Here is an 11,627-nt window from a genome sequence, read left to right as displayed (position 1 = left end):
TATCTAATTAATAGGTTACCCACTAAAATTTTAAACTCTAAAAGTCCCATGGAAGTTTTATCCTCGTTCTACCCACACTTAGATCCTACATATAACCTTCAACCTAGAATATTTGGGTGTGTATCCTTTGTGCATATTCATAGTAATGAAAGGGAAAAGTTGGATCCTAGGGCTGTCAAGTGTGTCTTCTTAGGGTACTCTACCACACAAAAAGGTTACAAATGTTTTCAACCCCTCTCAAAAAGATTCTACTTGTCAAGAGATTTCACCTTCAACGAACAAGAAAGCTACTTTAAACAGCCCCATCTTCAGGGGGAGAATGTAAGAGAGGAAGATGAGACTCTCATGTTCCCAAATATGACGTTTAGACCTGAAATTGGCCCAGAAATTGACCCTGAGACTGAGGGAAGCATTGAGCATGCTGAGCATGCTGCACCTGAACCAGAAAAGCAGCTTCCTGCACCTACACCTGAACCAGCAAAACAGCCTGCACCTGCACCTGATGGAGGAGGAAAGTTTGGGAAAAATCTGGTATATTCAAGGAAAGAAAAGGCCATTCCAGGATCCGGTAATGTCCAAGAATCCAACCCACCGTCACTGCATGAGGTAACACCTTTAAATCCTATAAATTTAAGTGATTCTAATGAGCTTTTGTCTGAAAATCTAGAAGTACAGGTGGACCAAACTCTGGACCTGCCCATTGCCCTTAGAAAGGGAACTAGAACATGCATCAAACAACCACTTTACCCACTGTCAAATTTTTTATCCTTTGAAAAATTCTCTCCTACTGATGAGTCGATATTTTATACCATTAACTTAGTTTTTCGCGCCGAATTGTGTTGATGATTTGCGCCTAATTCTTAGTTATTGTGTCATTTTCACCATTTGGGCTTAATTAGACGAATAATTATGATTTTTATTAATTGGAATTAATTGAGCTTAATTATTCCTATTTTTATTTTTCAGGGAAATTTTGGAATCACACTGTGAGACTTTTGGAAGGGCACCAATTAAGTGAAGACTCTCCACAAAGACACTTTAGGATTAGTAAAATTTTAATTTTGTAGATTAGGCTTTTTAAACTAAGTTTTGTATTTTGGGCTAATTTTGGTAGATTAGACAAAAGCCCAAATTGTAAAAAAAATGGTGACATGGCCCTAGGGTTTTAAAATGGGTGGACCCCACCATTGCACTAGAATTTTTTCAGACCTAGGGATCCTAAATGAGCAGCCGTCACTTGCATAGGGGCTCTCGGCAGTTTTCCTTTTGGTGGCAATGACTTCATTTTTTTAGAGAGTTCTCCTTGTAGTCACACGTTGCTCTTTTATTTTGAGTTTGCTGGAACATTTTCTTGGCTTATATATGCATGGTAGTTCACGGTCTTGGGCTTTGTTGAATGAAGAAGACAATTTTGTTTTATTGACTGCAGCATTTCCTTTTCATTTATCTTGGAAGTTTAACATAGAATGATTCAGCTGGAAACGTCACACGTAGCTTTTCGGTTTTAGCTGGAACATTTCTTTGCTGGAAATTTTTTTTTTGGTAGAGCCTAGTTGCTCACGGTTAAGCTGGATACATTTCTCTTGCCTTGAAGCACTTGATTCTCTTGGGATTTAGAAGAAAGTAAAGTCATGGTCACATCAAGAGGCACGGTCATTTCATTTTGGGTGGATTACTTTCACTTTCTTTTGGTTTAAAGGCAAAGTTTCTTCTATCTTCACTGTACAGATGCCTATCTCAACTTTTTCTTATTACATTGAATGAAATGGTGGGGTCCGGTGGGTAGGTTGTTGTACGGTGCAGGGGAGGCATTTAATTTTAGCATGAATATTCTTGGAGGCACATGAATAATGGGACATTGCTGACCGATTTATATGGCCATGGCTGGAACAATTTTTTATTGAGTCCATTATTTAATGAAAAACGCATATAGCATAGGAGAGCAAGACTGATTCTCTTTCTTTAATGTCTCGGGATGAGATGGGAAACGTAGGTGCAGTAGCTTTGTTGCACCTAGCAAGCAGTGATTGATGATTGAATGCAGCGCCCATTTGTTGAAGGAGTTGCACGGATGCCACGTGATATCTCGGTGGTAGCCTTATGGAGAAAAAAAAATTAATTGGAGATTAACGTGTTCTTTTGGTAGAAAAAGTAGGGGCTGCAGCGTGATTTGTTGAAAGTGCACGGTGTTTAATTGGAAATTGGTGCAGCAAGTTACTTTTGTTGTTTGAAATTTTAATTTTGAGAAGTTTACTCCCTTATCTTACTTCTAATGTTTATGCATTTATTTCTTTTTAAGTGTCATCTTTATGAATGATTGATTTCCATCTGTCATGCATATTTTTTGTTTTAGCTTGAACATTGCATTTAAATGGTTCATCAAGCCATGTTATTTTTTTAGTGATTTATCTTTTATCTTTATTTTTATTTTAATCCTAGTGTTCACTTTAATGATTTTTAATTATGTTTGGTGTGTTTAATTTTCATTTTAATTTAGTCATTAGCATTCACTAAACACTTTTCAAACCCCCCTCCCCCCCCACTTCGTGTTAGATCTGATTCTCGAACCACAGTTGGTCCTTGTGAGACGACCTAGGAGTCACTTCCTAGCACTATACTGCATTTCTTATTATGCAATCAAATTTGATTGGGCGGCGACACCCATCACCTACCCATAGAACTTTTCTCACTAACCTCAACTCCACACACACACCTTCCTCTGTATCTGAAGCATTGTCTGACAAGAAATTGAAACATGCCATGGATGTGGAAATGGATGCGTTAAACAAAAATAGAACCTGGGGACTTGTCACTCTACCTCCTGGAAAAAAACCAGTTGGATGTAAGTGGGTATATACGATAAAGTATAGGGTCGATGGGACCATTGAACGTCACAAGGCAAGGTTGGTAGCTAAAGGCTTCACTCAAACCTATGGAGTTGATTACTTGGAGACATTTGCCCCGGTTGCTAAGATGAACACGGTCAGAGTAATATTGTCATTGGCAGCTAATAATGATTGGGATCTGCAGCAATTTGATGTGAAGAATGCCTTTTTGCATGGAGATCTTGAAGAAGAAATATACATGGAATTGCCCCCTGGTTACAATGGTCGGGTTGTTGCTGGAACAGTTTGCAAACTTAGAAAGGCTCTATATGGACTGAAGCAATCTCCAAGAGCATGGTTTGGAAGATTTACCAAGGTCATGACAGGTTTGGGCTACAAACAGAGCCAAGGAGATCACACATTATTTATCAAACATTCAGTTTCAGGGGGAGTAACACTTTTATTAGTGTATGTAGATGATATTATAGTAAGTGGGGACGACAAGCAGGAACAACAAGTGTTAAGTGAGTGTCTTGCCACTGAATTTGAGATCAAGACGCTAGGGAGGCTTAAATATTTTTTGGGAATTGAAGTGGCTCATTCCAAGAAAGGGATCTTCATATCTCAACAGAAGTATATTACTGATTTGCTCAAAGAAACAGGAAAGACAGATTGTAGACCAGCAAGTACTCCAGTTGATCCAAATGTAAAATTGGGAAGTATGGAGGAGGATATTGCGGTGGAAAAGGAAATGTATCAAAGACTTATGGGCAGACTTATGTACTTATCTCATACTAGACCAAACATTGCTTTTGCTGTAAGTCTAGTCAGCCAATTTATGCACCAACCAAAGGAAGCTCATCTACAAGCTGCCCTTAGGATTGTTCAGTACTTAAAAGGAACCTCCGGAAGAGGAATTTTGTTCAAGCAAAACAAGAGTGTAAGTCTTGAAGCATATACAGATGCAGACTATGCAGGGTCAGTTGTAGATAGAAGGTCAACCACGGGATACTGCACCTTCCTCGATGGAAACTTAGTCACTTGGAAGAGTAAAAAACAGAGTGTAGTGGCTAGATCAAGTGCTGAAGCAGAATTTCGTGCAATGGCCCACGGAATATGTGAACTTCTATGGCTGAAGATTATATTGGAAGACTTGAAGATAAAGTGGGACGAACCTATGAGGTTATATTGCGACAATAAATCTGCAATTAGCATAGCTCACAACCCGGTTCAACATGATAGGACTAAACATATTGAAGTTGATAGACACTTTATCAAGGAAAAACTTGACAGTGGCATGATTTGCACACCATATGTGTCCACTCAGAATCAACTTGCNGACATCCTCACCAAGGGNCTGAACTGCAGNAAATTTGAAGGGATTATATCCAAGCTGGGAATGGAAAACACCTATTCACCAGCTTGAGGGGGAGTGTCAAAAACCATGATTGACGTGGTAGTAATTGTCGTGATATATTTTAGGATGTTTTTATATTTGATGGGCTGTATTTATGCAACAGTTACGTGCTGCATTTATTAGGTTTATTTATGTTGATTGATCCCGTAATCATAGGGATCTGATTCTTAGAATTAACAGTTTGCATTTCCTAAAATATGCAGTTAACCCATGTATATTTATAGAGGTTAATAACCTCNGAATGTGAATAAGAAAGAAATAATATTCCTTCCAAATTTGAGAGGTGAGGATAACAATTAAGGGTATCATTGTATTGTTAAACTCAAATATTGAATTAGTGGATTACCCCCCAACTAAGGTTGTTGAGGAAAGACTAGATGTAGGCTTTGTGAAGAGTTGAACTAGTATAAATCTTTGAATGTTCTAGTCTTTCTTTCATCTTTCTTTACTTGGTTGATTCAAACATCTTTGGTTAATGATTTCAAGATTCAAGATTCTTCAAAGATTTAATAAACTTTTGAAATCCAAATCACTCCCCTCCCCCTCCCCCTCTTGGTTTGAGATATAGGGGCTACTTTTCTAACACTTCTTCCTTCCATCCTCCGAGCCACCTTTTGAGGACAAATTTGTAACAAAGTCACTAGTACAGGTAAAGGCTTTGGCACAATTATTTTGGAAATTATATTCGGTTCTTTTACTGAAACACATTCAAGCGAGGTAAAAACTCTAGGACTTTAGACCTCGTTTCATAACTGAAGCTTATTCTTTACTTTATGCTTCAATTCTTTCTTGAACCAAATCCTATTCCTATATTTAAAAAAAAATATTTTTTCAACATTTATAGCCCACAATGTACTATTTCCTTACTCAGTATTTTTCCCTAAGGAGAGTTTTAGCCAAGAAGGTTTTAATGAGTCACTTGATCAATAAAATGAGGGGTTCTCCTAGATGAATAAATTATTTTGTACCTTTTTAACTTGGAAATTTTTTGTAGCAATTAAACAAGTTCCTTGTTGTCTAGCTAGGCGATCCTTGTTGAACCTCTCATACAGTTCCCTACCACCTACATAGGCGATCTTAGTTGAACCATTCATATTGTTCCTTACTGATCACCTAGACAGTCCTAATTAAACTTTCATGTAGTTCTCTACCATCCATTTAGGTAGTCCTAGTTAAATTTTTCAAGCAACTTGTAATTGGTCACATAGATGAACAATTTATCTATAACTTAAAAGAAAAAACTTGTGATTTATAAAAAGTAAGAAAGAGAGACAACTATTGGAAAAAAGGTCATTTTCATTTAGTGATCGATATTAGACAAGTCCTTACAAGCCATGGCCTTAATATATGTAGCCATAAAAAAACAACAACAACAACAAAAGAAAGAAATATCCTAAGTTATTTACTGGTCAGTTTTGTCTTCAAGATTAGCTATCTCCTCATCATCTTCGACCATGGGGTCAATGACAGTAGAAGGGCTCACCCTAGCGGTCTCGTCATTGAATGCCTCATCAACAACATCTTCAGCGATCAACGTCTTGTTGACTGCCTTAGCGACGACTATGTCATCCACGTCCATCTGGCAAGCCTCAAAGATGTCCTTATTAACATAAAATCTAGCATCATTTGAAGATACCTCTTGGTGCAGGTACTCGACCTACCTAATCCTTTTTTGTTGAAGCCATTGGTGGGCTCAAATATCATGTCTTTTTGCATATTCGACAAGTCAGCCTTTGCCTCTACTTGAACCTCATTCTCTATGGCCACTGCCTCCTTCAACTATTCATTTTTCTTCTGCAACTCTTTATTTTCACTCTTTGGCTTCTTTTCTTACTCCAAGCATCTATTTTCTCACCCCCCCCCCCTTCAAGAGCCTTCTTATCTTCGAACACACAAGCTTGTCAACCTCATATTTTTGTTGTAGATTAGCCAAGTCCTCAATCAGCTTGGTGTTTTCGTTTTAGCCATTTTTTTAGAAATTTAGCTACCCTACGACTGAGGACCAATGAATGACTTTGAAATTCCAAAAGAGCATGTATAAGAGTGGTTGGCTCAGCCTCCTCAATCGCCTTCAGTTCATCCTCCCTTAAGCCGATTAATACGCCCTTGCGCATGTTAAAGGTGGGGCTCTTCCAACCACCCAACTTAGAGGTCTTACCCTTAGAACTCGAACTTCCACCTTGTGCTAGAAACTCGACTCTCAGTTTCTTTCTATCCATGCTGGTACTCTATGGTTTTAGAGGCATAATCCTTTTTGCTCCGCTCTAGGACCGATTTGTCTCTACCATTGGTCCCTTTAGGTTGGAAACTTGGGTATCATTAACCTTCTTTGCTTCCTTGACCATTTGACTCCTTAATTTGAAAAACATATCCACATTCATTCCTATCTTGGCAACATTTGCAAACACACAAAAATTTTCAAATTAACTCAAAAATATTCAAGTTACATGTTATTTTACACTTACTGTGCAATTCAGGAACTAACTAAGAAGACAAATAAACCCTAAAAATGTTGTTTTTATGAGTAATTTACAAAGAAGCTTAACTAGGATTCTAGTAATCCTCTTATCATCTTCGAACAAAATGTCTTTCGACCTAATATATATATATATATATATATATATATATATATATATATATATATATATATATATATATATATATATATATATATATATTTTGTTCAACCAAAAGTTTAAATTTCTTGATGAACTAAACTTTGAAAAATGTTTCTTCATCAATGGATCTACCCATTCGTATTTCTTCTTATAAGTTAACATAACATGCTCATTAGTAGGGTCCTTCCTATTCTCAATAATTATCTCTAACATCACACTTTTAGCCATGGATGACAACACATCATAGTGATTTCTTAGAAGAGTTTGTATTCATATGTGACAACTTGAGAACCCTATTTATAAGAAAAATTTTGACCTTTCACCTTTCCACCCTTTCTTTAACCATTAGATCTCTTTAGATTTGATGGCTAAGGGTCATGACCCTTCACCTTTTATGTGTCTATTTTAATTCTATGTTGACAATTCATAAACTTCCCACCTTACCAAAAGTGGCATCTCATCATTACAACTTCTTGGTCGTTATGCTTCTAAAAACTAAGGGGCTACTATTTTTATAAGGTTAACCAAATAAATATAATATTTCTTTGCAAGAAACACAATGATCGGATACCGATATGAAGATCAGCAAGGCAAGTACTAAAGATTGATTATTGTCCCTTTGGCCATGAGAGATAGTATAGGACCTTCTCATGGCCGAATACATATCATCCTACTAAGTCGACAAATACCCGACCTATATTTATTCAACCAAGACAACATCGTGTAAATCACCTACTATTCACTAATCAACAATTAACTGCAATAAATTAAGAGATAATTGGGTCATGTGATCCAACCCTGTACATGTAAGGGTCCATGAATAGTTATATAAATAATACATTTTAAAATGTATGTGACTTAAGTTCATCAATTACTATATTTATTGCTTGTTGATGCATTTAACTAATTATAGTATTGGAGTGTCTTTTGTAAGCATATCTTCTATCAATTTAAGAAGGACGAATATTTCGAAGAAAGACATGTACCTTAAGAGTTGAAGGCTTTGAATGTTATTCAAACCTCCACAAGATATATTTGATTCTAAGAACAAAGTGACTCAATATACAAAAGATTTTCATAATCATAACATCTAAGGGTGACATTGGTGATCTCTTTATATCCTTCTTTTCTATAGAACCTCTTTGTATACTTAATTTGAATATGAACAACCGCCATTGTCGGATGATAGTTCCTCCTCAATCATGATGGCAACAGCGACTGTACTGGCCCAACGTTGTTACTTTTTTTGTGGGATCCTATAATCCCAGAAGGACATGGGAGAGGGATTAGATAAAGAGGAGAAGTTACAAAGGTGGAAGTCCAAAACAATAATTTTTATATATCTCGTATAAAAGAGTCAATTTTTATGTTAGGTTTTGCAGTGACATTAGAAATACATTTTTTGGTGGTGAATTAATGTATACCAAGTTAGCTACCTCAAACAAACTTCACAGCATGTTAAAAAGAATGATCTCTTACGAAAATATTAGAGAGCACATGGTGTCACAGACAACGAAGTTGACATTGGGTCTTAAATGGGTTAGTGAACAACCCAAAACTCGAAATAAATTGCCACGAACTTTTTGTAGAGAAACCCTGCTCAAAGGAAAATGATCTACGGAATTTAATTACAATATTTTCGTTTCTAAGATAATATTCTACAAATTGAGAGACATTAGTAAAAGATTATATTGAAAATCATAAAAATTACTTTTTATATGTTCATTATTGCCTTATAACGTTTACTGGTATTGTCGTAAAGTTGTTAGTTAATTACGTCCAAGACTTTGTTCTCATTCACAAAAAAAATTGGTCGACGATGTTTTCCTAATCCTTTTATTAAAAAAAATTAATGGTATTAAATTAATTATTTGGTAACTTTAATATAACATTATTATTATTATTTGGTAACTTTTTTATTATATATTAAATAGAATTGGATAATTAAAATTTAGAAACAAAGTATTCACATTAACATATTTATCTATTTTAAGAAAAAAAAATACTAATTTTATTACTTCCAAGTTGTCTATGACATCTTAGCGACTTCCCCTCTTTCTCCCATTAACCCTAATATTGCACTCACTATAATACCTATGAGCCTCCAATTTAGTTTCTGTTTCTTAATTTAAATTTCTATTCACACTTAATAGTAATTTCTTAAGTTATTATGGTTTGGTTATATAGGTCCAAATGAATTTTTTAAAAATAAACTTATGTGTTTATTATGGAAAAGATGACTAATCAATTGTACAGTAGCATCAAAATTTAGATAAGATATTCAGTGATACCCAATATGATGCCCATTATCAAATTAAAAAGATAATAGCAAATAAAGAATCCACATAACCAATGAATAGAAGAGAGGTTAATATCTTGCAATGAATAAATAGGTTTGAAATATTCCTTTACATGAAAACTGTGGGTAATGGAGCCTACTAAATGAAACCTGTCAGTAATTACTAGTAGACGAGTTTAGCTAAAATTTCTGACAATTATGTATGGAATCATATCTATTATAAACGTCGTATAAAAGGTATTCAAATCTTCCTAATAAATATATTTCCACTTCTAACGCCTAGATTTGGAATACAGTCAATTTATATATTTATATGTGATTCTTATCGATAAGTTTTTTTTATCTATCTGGTACATATTTATTATAATTTTTAATAAATTTCAAAATTAAAGAACCCATATACGAGACTCATAAAATATATTAATTAATCTGAAATAAAGGAAAAATAGTATATAAAAAACATATTATTTTATACTTGCTAAAAATATAATTCACAATAACAAAACTCATTACTAATATTTATATGTTATTCTTAAACCTAAAAAGTTATAAATATATGTTATCACTATAATCATCTTATAATCATTTTTATTCATAAATATTCATTCAAAATTTCTTAGAGTTGACCGTCGAAAAGTTTTTACAGGTAGACTTTTCCATTGTGATTATTCAATGCTAAGTCATATATCAATAATCAGGTTAGCCAATCTCATATATACTTGAAATTTAAGAGAAACATTAGAAAATGGGGAGGGCGGCTAGGACGGTTGAACAGTGTTTTAAATTTTTTTGAAAACTAAGGATTATACAGTCTATAATAGTTGTTAGCCGTTTGTGTTTTAATGAAAGTGTTTGAGAAAACATTTTTATCAAGAAAAGTAATAACATAAGTCGTTTATTTTGTTTTACTCAATCATAAGCTATGTCCAGTCTTCCTTGAGAAGTTCCACTAATCTTATCCAAGATTACAATCAAGTACAAACCATTTCTGGTATACAGTGAGTATTCTAACAACACATGGTTCCCTTAGTTCATCCTGACTAGTCCGAGTTTAACCACTCCTAGTATCCATGTATTCTAACCACTGTTGGTATCAACTCTAGTCTAGAACGTTTAACTCTCCTAAGCTAAACAATACAAGTGTTTTAATTCTCTTCAGAAATATCCAAACGCAATCAGTGTTGGTTTACAAGTACATATTCTGATAACTCTTAGTGAGAAGATAAATACAATACAATGAAATTTAAGAACTTGTGAAGTTCTTTCTTTTTGTTCTATGAACAAACTCAGACGATGTAAGCATATTGAGAGAATAATAGCGTAATGATACAATGATAGCTAATGTTCTTATATTCTTTTGTGTGAGTCCTCCTTTTATACTAGAGCAAAATTGGCTTTTAACGTCACCCCTTAGACGTCGGACCACAAAATACCCAACGTAAATTATTGACCGGTGACATATAGACGTCGATTAGGAGGGTCCCCGATGTCTATAATTTATCGACGTCGGTTCTCCCCTAATCGTCGTCTACGAAACTGACAGGTACTGAAAAGTCTTTTTTTTCCCGCCATATAGACGCCCGTTCCTGTCACTCCGACGTCTATAATCGTCTATAGACGTCGAGGTCCCTGGTAATCGACGTCTATACCCTGACAGGGTAGGTGAAAAAGTTGTTTTGGACGTCGACTCCCCTTACATCTAACGTCTAATGGCCTAACAGGGTAGGTGAAAAGTTATCTTGGATGTCGGCTACCCCCATATCTGACATCTATATACACCGCAAATATTAATTTTTAATTTGAATAGACGTCATATTAGTGAGGCACCAACGTCTAGTCGAGAATAGACGTCGGGCACTAGGGGAGCCGACGTGCAAATTCCTGTTAAATCAGAATTCGTGAATCCACGGTTATGCGCACTTCATTGCCTTCCTCCTCACATTTTCTCTCTGCGGCATTACATTTCCAGGTACACTTTATCTCTTATGAACTGTTTAAACTTACTTTTACACCGATTAAATTAGTCTTTGATAGATTATCTTCTATTTGAACCGATTAAAATGTCGTTGTGTTTTAATGTAGTTTTACTTGTGTCTTTGGGTAACGTAGTAGCACCTTCTCCCTTTGCTAGCTTTCTCGTAAGAAAAGTTGCGTCTTTTGGATCTCTTATGGCATTTCAACCCAAAACCGAACATTGGTCCTTGCCTAGTTCTCATGTCACCTATTCCTTTTCATTGGCGGTTGGAATGGAACTAGCCAAGGACCCAGGTTCGGTTTTGGGTTGAAATGTCATAAGAGATCCAAAAGACGCAATTTTTTCTTATAAGGAAACTAGCAAAGGGAGAAGATGTTACTAGGCTATCCAACGACACGAGCAAAATTGCACTAAAACACAATGAAAGCTCAGTAGACGTTGGTTAATGCCATGTCTAACGTCTATAGTACTCTTAGATGTCGGTTAGTGTCAT

Source organism: Vigna radiata, chromosome 8 (genome assembly GCF_000741045.1).
Source record: "Vigna radiata var. radiata cultivar VC1973A chromosome 8, Vradiata_ver6, whole genome shotgun sequence".
In the NCBI taxonomy this organism is placed as follows: domain Eukaryota; kingdom Viridiplantae; phylum Streptophyta; class Magnoliopsida; order Fabales; family Fabaceae; genus Vigna; species Vigna radiata.
The sequence above is the reverse complement of the archived record's forward strand: the minus strand, read 5'-3'. Positions refer to the sequence as shown.